The following is a 12,010-nucleotide window of genomic DNA, read 5'->3' as shown; positions in this document are numbered from 1 at the left end:
AAAAATATTCTAAGAATCAAATCCATATCTTTAATTATCAGGTTCATAAATAACCCAAAGTGATAATTGCATTTAGGTATATGTAGTGTATGTGTTATGCTAATAGTATTGGAAACAAAAGATGCATACAACTTAAAAAATAAAAATGTTGGAAAATATAGAAAATTATGAATAAAACAAAGGTGGATATAGTTATATAGCACATGACAATCTTCCAAGGAATCTCTCTTGATATCAGAAGCATATTGACAAAATATTCGTGTAACATAAAGAATATGTCTTTATTTTTCTTACTTTTAGACAGTACTAAATTTGTGGCAAGGACATTCATGGAAACATAGCACAACTAGATGTCTTAATGAAGTTTCTGAATGTCTAAACATTTAAGATTGTGGCCTCCTTAGTGTGAGAGCCTGATTCATTTTGGCAGTTGACAGTTTGTTGGCAGTTTACACTTGGTGAGTGCATCTGATTCTGTCAGTCTGTTTCCACGAGCTACCTACCTGTCACATTGTAAGTGGCCTTTCTTCCACATTCACAAAGGTTGTCTTTTTTGTATTCTATTCATCATGAAGATTTAAACTGACTGCCTGTGAAAGGCCACGTAATCAGTCTTTGTGATGACACCAGGTCTCTACTATTGATATCAAAACATCATAAATGTAATACTAAGAAAAAACAGACTAGTCCAGAATGTTGCTATAAGTTATAGCATAGTACTGAATGGTCAATGAAAATCAGGCACATGGTTGAAAGTTGTGGTTTTTGCCTTTTCCCTAAGAGTCTATTCTTCACAATAAAAGTGACAAAGAAAAAAAAGATGCAAATATACATTGAGAAACAATTATTCATAATTCTAGAGTTGGATTTATTATTAACTCTACCAAGCAAACTGTGAAAGTGCATTTTTGTGATCCACATAACTGTTACATGATAAAAACAGTGAAACAGAAGGAGAATTCTGATATCCTTGTGATGGCATTACTAGGGAAGTTGGGCATAGCTTTGGTGACTCCAAATACAGGCTGTATTATGAAGGCTGGCACAACACCATGCGAGAAAAGGCTCAAAGAAGAAAGATAAGTCATCAGAAAGCCCTTGGGTCACTACAGAGAAGAAATCTTATTCCTCTACAACACAGCCTGCAAATACACAAGAACAGTTGCATACTGTAGATGGCACCTTGACTAGTTGAAGAATAGAAAGTATTGCCATTACTTTTCTTTCTTCTTTTTTTTTTTTTTTTGGCAGAGTCTCACTCGGTCACCAGCCTGGAGTGCAGTGGTACGATCTTGGCTCACTGCAACCTCTGCCTCCCGGGTTCAAGCAATTCTCCTGCCTCAGCCTCCTGAGTAGCTGGGACTACAGGCACACGCCATCATGCCCAACTAATTTTTCTATTTTTAGTAGAGACAGGGTTTCACCATGATGGCCAGGATGGTCTTGATCTCCTGACCTCATGATCCACCTGCCTCAGCCTCCCATAGTGCTGGGATTACAGGCGTGAGCCACCACGCCCATCCTGGCATTACTTTTCATGGCAAAAACTGCAATTATTTTTGCACCAACCTAATAAATGCAGGCATCAAAAATAATGACACATATGGTACCACACAAAAGCTGGGAGGTGTAGCAAGGGTAAAGAAGGGAGGTGTAACCTCAAAATTAACCTCTCACCTAATTAATCTTGCATGAATATAATTCCTTAGTCTTGGTAAATCTAATAGAAATTCCTCTCTGAAAGCTTTTAAAGTGCCTTCCCTAGCATATAATTGGAGGAATGTGAACAGATATATGATTTTCATTTCACCAACACGTAGATTAGTAAGGTTCTTCTTTCTTTTGAATAGAAATGTTTCCACAGAAGTTAAGGTTGTTAGTTAAAAACACATAAAGATATTTTTAGTACTCTTGAGGAACTCATAAAAAGTTAAAATTAAAACAAAAAGATGTATGATGGCTAAAAGTAAATGCTTAACAAGGCTTTTTTTTTTTTTTTTTGAGACAGGGTCTCTGTTGCTCATGCTGGCGTGCAGTGGCGCCAACATGGCTCACTGCAACACTGGCCTTCCAGCTCAAGTGATCCTTTCACTTCAGCCTCCTGAGTAGTTAGGACCACAGGCATGCCCCACCATTTCCAGCTAATTAGTAGTAGTAGTAGTAGTAGTAGTGGAGACTAGTTCTTGCTGTGTTGCCTAGGCTGTTCTCAAACACCTACCTCAAGCGATCCTCCTGCCTTGGGCTCCCAAAGTGCTGGGATTACAGGTGTGAGCCACCATATCTGGCCCACAAGTCGTTGTTTAAAAAGTAAATGGTCAGAGCTCTTAATCAAAAGTTAATATTAATATTGGAGGAATATTCGAGCATTCAACAGACCAGGTAACCGTTATTTGGTAATATCAAGTGACTGCTGTGTGTCAACTACATGCCAGGTGTAGGAAGAGTTACTTCTATGAGAATTATTTTAATATCAAAATGCATTAAATATTAAATTATTATTAACTTATTAAGATTAGAAATATTTTCTCTAAGATAATTGAAAAACAGAAATTGTAGTTTTTTACTAACTGAATTATTAGTCTGCAGTTAAGTATTAAAAATAAAATTGATAAAGATTCCACCAATAAATAATTTATTACTGCTAAGGGAAATATTAGTAAAATTGAAATGGAGGATTCTCCAAAAAATGATAAGACAATGTACCAAGCAGTATTTTATTGTAAAATTGAAAGCTATACTAAGAGAAGAGCTAAATTAGTTTGCTTCAACACAAAAAGATTATAAACAAAAAGCCACTCATTTAAAAATTAAAAGTCTGAAAATTACTTCAAGCAGGCAATAAAAACTATACAAACTGCCAGCTAAATTTTATTATAATTAAGAAAGAATATAAAACAAAAAAGTTAAGAATTCAAGCACAAATCACAACATGTCAATTATTTAAATGTGGAGGATGGCAAGGAGATTGAAATCTTTCTAGACCTCTATCATTAACAAAACATTGAATATATTCATTTGAAAACCATATATCAGAGAGGGGGCTTAGAATACATACTTTGATGATTCTGATAGATTATTCCGTAGTATCAGAACAGTTCAGAAGTTTTGCCCTTGTTTGTTTTTTCATATATGCATTTTCTCAAGGACTTCTTAATGGTACAGACAGAATACAAAATGCTATTTCCACAAACAGAACCTACTATAATATGAACACAACTGTAGTTGTGTTCATATTATATATGACAGGTAGAAAATGGAGGAAACGAAGGAGTACAAAAAATAAGACAAAGGAAACATAGGAGAAATTTAACCAAGATTGGGGATTTTAAACTCTCCGTAGCCAGGAACATTTGCCGAGATTTTAAGTAAACTATAACTACATATTTTTAGTAAACTATAGAGTAACCATCACAATGTCAAGGGCTGTTCAGTTGCTTATTGAAGGAGGACCACAAAATATCTATTGTTTGTTTGGTTTTTGTTTTGTTTTTTGAGATAGGGTCTTGCTCTGTCACCCAGGCTGGAGTACAGTAGCATGATTATCACTCACTGCAGTCTTGAATTCCTGGGTTTAAGTGATTCTACTGCCTTGGCCTCCAATGTAGATAGTGTTATGAACGTACCATCACACCTGGCTTTTTTTTTTTTTTTTTTTTTTAATTTTTTGTAGCGACCGGGTCTTCACAAAAGTTGCCCAGGCTGTCCGGAACTCCTGACCTTAAACAATCTTCCTATCTCATGCACTCAAAGCACTGGGATTACAGGCTTGAAACACCATGCCCAGCCCACAAAATATCTTATAATAAATTCTTAGAAGGGAGTAGATCTAAGAAACACAACTGGAAGGTCTCTTGGTTCCTAAATGACCTCGGATTTCACATTCAGCTTCTCAGCAAAGCAGGAATCCTTGCCATGATCTTTATAAATTATCATTTAGTTTCTGTTTAAAGTAATTAGTCATTCAGCTGTATATGACAAGATTGGAAAATTTTAGGTACTGACATTTTAGGAAGTTAACCCTTATTTTGACTAAAAATGTATCTTAATGTGACTTTTCATCCTTGTTTTATTTTGAGCTAAAAAATAATTACCCTCAGATGACATCCTTGAAATATTTGGAAATGTGTCCTTTCCAAACTTAACATCTTTCATTATTTTCTATAGTTTTTCAGTGGATTACTTGTGAATTCAGCTCAGATAACATATTGAATTGCCATACACAAAGAACATCACATTTTAAATTACATGCATCATTTGTATAAACTGAAGATGAAATTATAAAAACAAATTCAAAATGGTATTATACTCTTCCTTTCAGCTATTATGAACCAGTTTTATTAAATCAATCTTATTCTAAAAAGTAAAAATTCAGAATGTATCTCTCTTTCTCTCTGTGTGTGTTTGTGTATACAGATGTGTGTTCATATATATATATACACACATACATATATACACACAAATCTATAGAAAAGCAAAGAGGATTTAAAGGACAAGATGACCATGTAGAGAGAAAAGAAACATAGCTAGCAGAGGAGACTGTTGGTGATTATAAAAATGCCCCTGTGAGATTTTTTGCTAAGGGGAGAATGATCATTCTAACTTCTGCTTTTATCAATTTATCATGGCATTTATGCTGAAGACGCTCTTATAATAGGCCAATTTCAATTACTGAGCATGGCAGAGACATTAATTCAGGCCAATTACTGTAAGTCTTGAGGACTCCCCATCAGCCTACACGAAATATTTTTATAACTGTGCTATAGCCTGAGCTCCTTCCTAACACAGCTCTCAATCCTTCCCTTTCTTTTTCACAGGAGCTAGATCCAAAGGATCCCTCCACCTTCTTCAGTACCCACCCCCTTGCTTCGCAAACATTCTAGCCAATGTATATGTTCAGTGCCTAATCTTGTCTTTTTGTCTGATTCTTGGATGATCCAAGCTAAGAGCCCCATATTCAATGACACATTTCTCCTCAATTTGTAAGTGAAGGCTAAGAGATTAATTACAGCTTTCACCAGTCTCCAAGGACTAGAAAGAAAAAAAAAAAAAAGGTTTGTTACTTGGGTAAATTGTGTGTCACTGGAGTTTTGTGTACAAATGGTTTTATCACCCAGTTAGTGAGTATAGTACCCAAGAGTTAGTTTTTCAACCCTTGCCCTCCTTTCTCTCTCCCCCGTCTAGAAGTCCCCAGTTTCTATCATTGCCAGGTTTACGTCCACATTGCCCAATGATTAGCTCCCACTTATAAGTGAAAACATGCTGTATTTGATTTTCTGTTTCTTTGTTAACTCATTTAAGATAATGGCCTCCAGCTACATCCATGTTGCTGCAAAGAATATGATTTTGTTTTTTTTATGGCTGCACAGTATTCCATAGTGTGTATGTACCACATTTTCTTTACCCACTGCACCACTGATGGGCAAGTAGCTTGGTTCTATGGCTTGGCTGTTGTGAATAGTGCTTTGATGAACATGTGCACTCATGTATCTTTATGGTAGAACCGTTTATATTCCTTTGGGTATATATCTGGTAATAAGATTGCTGGGTCGAATGGCAGTTCTAAGTTCTTTGAGAAATCTCGAAACTGCTTTCCACAGTGGCTGAACAAATTTACATTCCTATCAGAAGTGTTTAAGTGTTCCTTTGTCTTCACAACCTCACCAGCATCATTATTTTTTGACGTTTTGATAATAGCCATTTTGACTGATGTGAAACCTCATCAGTAATATCTAATGACTACTGATGTTGAGCATTTTATGTGCTTTTTGACTGCTCATATATCTTCTTTTGAGAAGTATCTGTTCATGTCTTTGCCCATTTTTAATGGAGTTTTTTGTTTGTTGATTTGTTCAAGTACCTTATAGATTTTGCACATTAGACCTTTGTCAGATGCATAGTTTGCAAATATTTTCTACCATTCTGTAAGTTTGCAAATATTTTCTACCATTCTGTAGGTTATCTGTTCACTTTGATGACAGTTACTTTTGCTGTGCAGAGACTCTTTAGTTTAATTAGATTCTACCTGTAAACTTTTGGCTTTGGTGCAATTGCCTTTGAAGTCTTCATCGTGAAATCTTTGTGGGTCCTATATCCAGAATGGCAATTACTAGGTTTTCTTCTAGGGTTACTATAACTTTAGATTTTTCATTATATCTTTAATTCATCTTCAGTTGATTTTTTTATATGATGAAAGGAAGGAGTTCAGTTTCAATCTTCTGCATATGGCCAGCCAGTTATCCCAGCACCATTTATCAAATAGGGATTCTTTTGTCCATTGCTTGTTATTGTTAACTTTGTCAAAGATCACATGGTTGTAGGTATGCTTATATATTTCTGGATTCAAGATTAATTCCATAAAAGTTGGAAAAAAAATATTTTTTTGAAACTGTGAAAACTACACTCCCCATTTAAGGATATTTTAAAAACGTATGAGTACACATAAATATACACCAAAAAATAACTAAAATAGAAATTTCTGTCAATTTCTCAACAGAAATAGCTATTCTTATTTATTTTACTTATGAATTTACCATGGATGAACATTTTATTAAATGACTACTCCTACTTGATGATAAAATATAAAGAAAAAAATTTCTTTATATCTGAAGCATATGAAACCAAAATCTTTAAAACACAGATGAATTTGTGTTTTTGTTTAAGTATTCATTTTTCCCCTTTATTAAGCATTATAAGGAATACCTTTGCCAAATTCTACTATAAATTAATTCCCGATAACTCTCATGGATGAATCTCTGTTCTCATATTTGAATCGTTTCTGGTTTTATTTTCATTGTGATGAATGTGTTGATATAAATACTGAGACTTTGTAGTGGATACAATTTCAAAATTGAAAATTTTTTAAAGTCTGAAAATGTATAATTGGAGTTACAGAATTGTAAGTGAAAGAAATGCAGCATATACAATATTTAAAACAATAATAACATATTTTCTACAATCAATTAAATATATTTAGTGATAGGAAAAAATACATATGATACATTTACTTCTTGCTATTACCATGTAATAGGAACTTGATATATTCCTACATGTTATATGACTTTTAAAAAACAGAAGAAAAATGTAAAACAACTATTTTCAGGCATTGGACTACAGGCAGTGCAAGACTGATTTCTGAGAGAAGCAGAATGATGTGAGCCCTGTGATTACTAAGCTGTCCTGTATAGAGCTTTCAAAGCACCTGAACCCAAAGAGAGACCAACAGTCTTCCTAAGCTGAGGTATAAGAGTTTCTATTTTGAAAATGTTGAGAAAGCTACAATTTTTAAGGCAAATAAAAGATAACTACATATAGAGAGAACTCTGGAAATTTACAGAATACACACAGGTGTGGAAAATACCAAAAACAAAAAACTTTTTTTCTCTGAGAAAAAAAAATCACTAAAAAGGAGATTAACACCCAAAGTTCACACAGAAATGAAAATTGTTTATGTTCTCTACAGACATAGAGGAAATACATACCAATGTATGGGACAAACAGTAGAGTGTTCAGAAGGGGATTACTTCTTTAGTAGGACTAAATTAGCTCTTGAATAAAGGTTGTTTTGAACTTGCCTAAAGAGGTTAAACACAAAACTCAAAAAGACAGAAGTGTTTAGCAGTAATTTAGCTATATCTCAGAACAACGGCCAAAAATAGTTAAAGGAATGAAAATAATCTACCACAAACAGTATAAAATAATTTCTGACAAACAATAATTTAAAAATATACGTAAGATATACAACAGAGGAAGATATGGCCTGCAATGAGAAGAAATATCAATGAGAAACATAACTAGAAATGGTACAGATCATATACTTTAGAGATATGGATTTTAAAAATAGTTCTTATAAGTATAATATATGCATTTAAGAAGGTATCAGGACAAAATTAGCACTAGAAAGAGAGAAAAACAAAATGTAAAAAGTTCCAAAATGCACTTCTGAAAGTGAAAAATTATAATTTCAGATACAAAATTGAACAAACTGGATTAGAATACCACCAGATCTGACATCGTGGAGAAAAAAAAAATACTGAACTCAAAGCCACAGCACTGGACTCTAAATAAAATAAAATAGATAAAATGACTAAAAATAAATTCAACAAGACAATGTCAGTAACACATATATAATGTCAAATGGTCTAAAATATTACCAGAGTCTACAAGGAATGGGACAAAAGAAATATACTTGAAAAAATAATTGTCTAACTTTTTCAAGTTTGATGAAATTATATCACCCACATATCCAAGAAACTCAATGAAACTCAAACAGAAGAAACAGAGAAAAACACATCAAAACACATTTTGTTAGTTATTTGTTACTAATAAAAAATCTTAAGCAAGTAAGAGAAAAAATGATACATTACACTCAGATAAATAGTAATACAAATTACAATTGATTTATTGTTAGAAACAATGTAAGAAAAAAGATTATAGAACAACCTTAAAACTTCAATTTGTGTCCAGTGAAAATTAATTTTCAAAATAAATGCAAAAAGAAAACTTTCTCTGCCTATAAAAGTTGGGTAAATTCGTTACTAACAGGTCCGTGTAAAAGTAATGTTAAAGAAAGACCTTCATGCAGAAAAAATATAAAAAATGAAAATATGAATCTAAATCAGAATAAATAATTGAGAAAATGGTAAAAAACTATAGGTGCATTTTTTAAAACATATTTAACATTTATAAAATTAGTTAATTATTTTAAAGTAATAACAATTCATCATGGTGTTGATAGTATATACAGATAGCAAAAAGGCTGGGAGACAGGGAATGAAACTATAATATTCAAAGATTTCTGTAGGAAGGTAAAGTGATATAATACTACTTGGAAGTGGACAAACATATTATTTTATACCCTGGAGTACAAACAAAACCAAACCAAGCAAAGAGGCATGAAACATAATTATTGAGTAAAAAAAGTAGAGAAATGAAATTATGCAAAATACCAAAAGGAAAAGCATGACAAGAGGAAATAAGAAACAAAGAAAATATGAGACAAGTTATTACAAAATAACAATGTACTAAATTTAAACCCAATCATGTTAATACTTGCATTAAATATAAGTGGTCTAAATATGTCAATTAAATGGAAAAGATTGCCAGATTGGATGAAAAAGTACATAACCATACACTTTCTAGAACAGATTTTGCAAAACTATAGCCTATGGTCTGGTTTTTATAGTACATGAGCTCAATTTTAAAGGGTTGAAAGCTGTAGAGGATATTTTAGAATCTATATGTGAACTTTACTATTGGTCCCTTGAATTTTAAAAAGTTTGCTTAAATCTGATATAGAAAAAAACACCACTTAAATAATAAAAACAAAGTAGATGCAAAAATATGGAAACACATATAACATGTAGAAAAGACTTACAGCAGACTCCAAACTAATATTCTTTGCAAAGCCTGTTTACAAGACTGATCACTGGCTTGTTTCTGGGAACTTAGACTTTAAGACAGCCCCCACTATTCTCTGATAAGAAATGTTCACTATTCATAAACTCTTAGTACAAATAATATGTTTTATGCTAAACACTTATTTTTCTTCTCGGAGTGTAGAATTTTGATATGTGCCAAGCAGAGAGTGCCTATGTAACCACCCCCCAATAACAATCCTGAGATTCTCTAATGACCTTCCCTTATATGCAAAATTCTACATGCGTTACACGTAGTTGCTAGACAATTTAAGCCCGTCCTATGTGACCACATTAGGAGGAGATTTCATAAATTTTTGCCTATTTTTATCTGAACTTTAACCGACATTCCTTTTCTCATGGCCTATTTTGCTTTCTGTCCTTTTACTGTAATACTTCAAAGCCCTGAGTATGACTGTTTGCTGAATCAAAAAAATTTCCTAGTGAATCACTAAACTTGTGGGTAGTCTGGAGGACCCACAGCATGTACTGAATGATAAAACTAATTTTAAAAAGTGAGAATGCTTTTAAAATTATTTAAAAGCAAATAATATTAAAAATATTAAATATTTTAAATATTTAAAAAATTTAAAACAAAGACTATTTACAGACATAAAGAAGGATGTTTCAGAAAAATAAAGTTTCTAAAGAAGACATAATAATTCCAAATGTCTATGCACATAAAAGACCATAATAATAAATGAAGAGTAGGCTAATAGAACTAAAATCATAAAATTGACAGTTATAGGGGGAGATTATAAAACTTCCCAACTCTTAATTTGTAAGAACAAGTAGGCCAAAATATGTAATGAAATAGAAGATTTTTTAATGAATTTATCAATAAAATTTACCTAAATTAAATTTATAGAACACTCCACCCCAAAGCAGAGACTATGTTGTAATTTCTAATTCATATGGACTATCTATTAAGATAGTGCATACTCTGGAAAAATAAAAGAAAAATCAATTAACTTTAAAAGATTTAAATTATATAAATAAATGAGTTTTCTAACTATACAAGAATTACTTTCAATATCAATAATAGAAATACACACAAAGTATCCCTAAATACTTGGAAATGAAACTAAATATTTTCAAATAAGCCATGGAACTAAGAAAAAATCACAAGAATAACTTAAAAAATATATTTAAACTACATAAAAAGGAAAATATTTTAAAATTTATAATTTCTTTTTAGATTCAAGGAGTACATGTGTAGGTTTATAAGATAGGTAAATTGTGTAATGAGGGGCATTGGGATAAGAATGATTCTGTTGCCCAGATATTGAGCATAGTACTTAACAGTTAAGTTTTCAAGCCTTATGCTCCTCTTAAACCACCTACGCTATTAGTCTTCAGTGTCCATTGTTATCATCTTTACGTCCATGAATACTCAATGATTAGCTCTCACTTATAAGTGAGAACACTTTGGTTTTCTGTTCCTGCATTAATTCACTTATGATAATGCCCTCTAGCTATATCCATGCCAAGAGAGAATACAGAGGATGACCACAAAATGCCCAGAGACGTTGCTAGGAATGGAGCTGAGAAACCTCCTCAGCCTCAAGTTCTCTGCACCAGCAAGGGTGTGACCTACACTACTAATCCAAGAGAGTGGGTGATTCTGGTGCCTAGAGATATGTCTGGGTGTTGTGCAGAAAGGGCCCAACTTAACCATGATCTCAGTGCAGGAAGAGTGGGGCAGCTTAGGCTGCCAATCCAGGTGAGCAGTTACTCCAAATGCCCAGAGATCTGCCTGGGTTTGGAGCAGAGGTGGCACCACTGCACCATAATCTATGTCTAAGAAAAGTGAGGTTGCTCAGGCTACTGAACCAAGAGAGTAAATGCTCTGAATTCTTGGAGATCTGCCTGAATGTAAAGCAAAATGGTCTCTTCTGCACTAGGATCTCTGCACAGGAAAGGTGAGGCAGCTGAGGCTACCAGTCAAGGTGAATGAGTGCTCGAAATGTTTGGCTATTTGCCTGTGTGGAGCAGGGACGACTGCTCTGCACTACAATCTGTGTCCCAGAAAGACAGGGTGGTTCAGGCTGCTGAACCAGGAGTACATTTGCTCAGAATGCCTGGAAATCTGTCTAGTTGTGGAGAGGGACCCCCTACACTAGGGCCTCAAAACAGCAAGCATGGGGTGCCTCAGGTTGTTAGCCCATGTGAGCAGTTCCTCTGAATATCTGGAGATCTTCCTGGCCATGGAGTGGAGACATCCCCACTGCACCAGAATCTATGCTTAGGAAGAGTGTTGCAGCTCAGGTTGCTGGTCCAGGTGAGTATGTGTTCCTAGTGCCTGGAGTTCTGCATGGGGGTGGGGGTGGAATAGAGAGTGCCCTACTGCACCACAATCTCAGAGGAGCAGGCTGGGGCACCCAGCAATAACACATGCAAATTAGTTCCAGGTCGCCAAGCTGTCCCTGGCTGCAAGTCTTGTTACACAAGGAAACTGCAGCTACAGTGGCTCTCCTCCTGCACCAGGCCTGCAACAGGGGAAAGCACAACTCCAGTGTCCACTGCTGAGGCACTTTCTACAATTCTGGCTGTGAAGCCTGCTACTCTACTCCAGATCAAGCAGTCCAATCTCTAGC

The sequence above is a fragment of the Symphalangus syndactylus genome, chromosome 9 (genome assembly GCF_028878055.3).
Source record: "Symphalangus syndactylus isolate Jambi chromosome 9, NHGRI_mSymSyn1-v2.1_pri, whole genome shotgun sequence".
NCBI classification, from domain to species: Eukaryota; Metazoa; Chordata; class Mammalia; order Primates; family Hylobatidae; genus Symphalangus; species Symphalangus syndactylus.
This window is presented reverse-complemented; position numbering follows the sequence as displayed.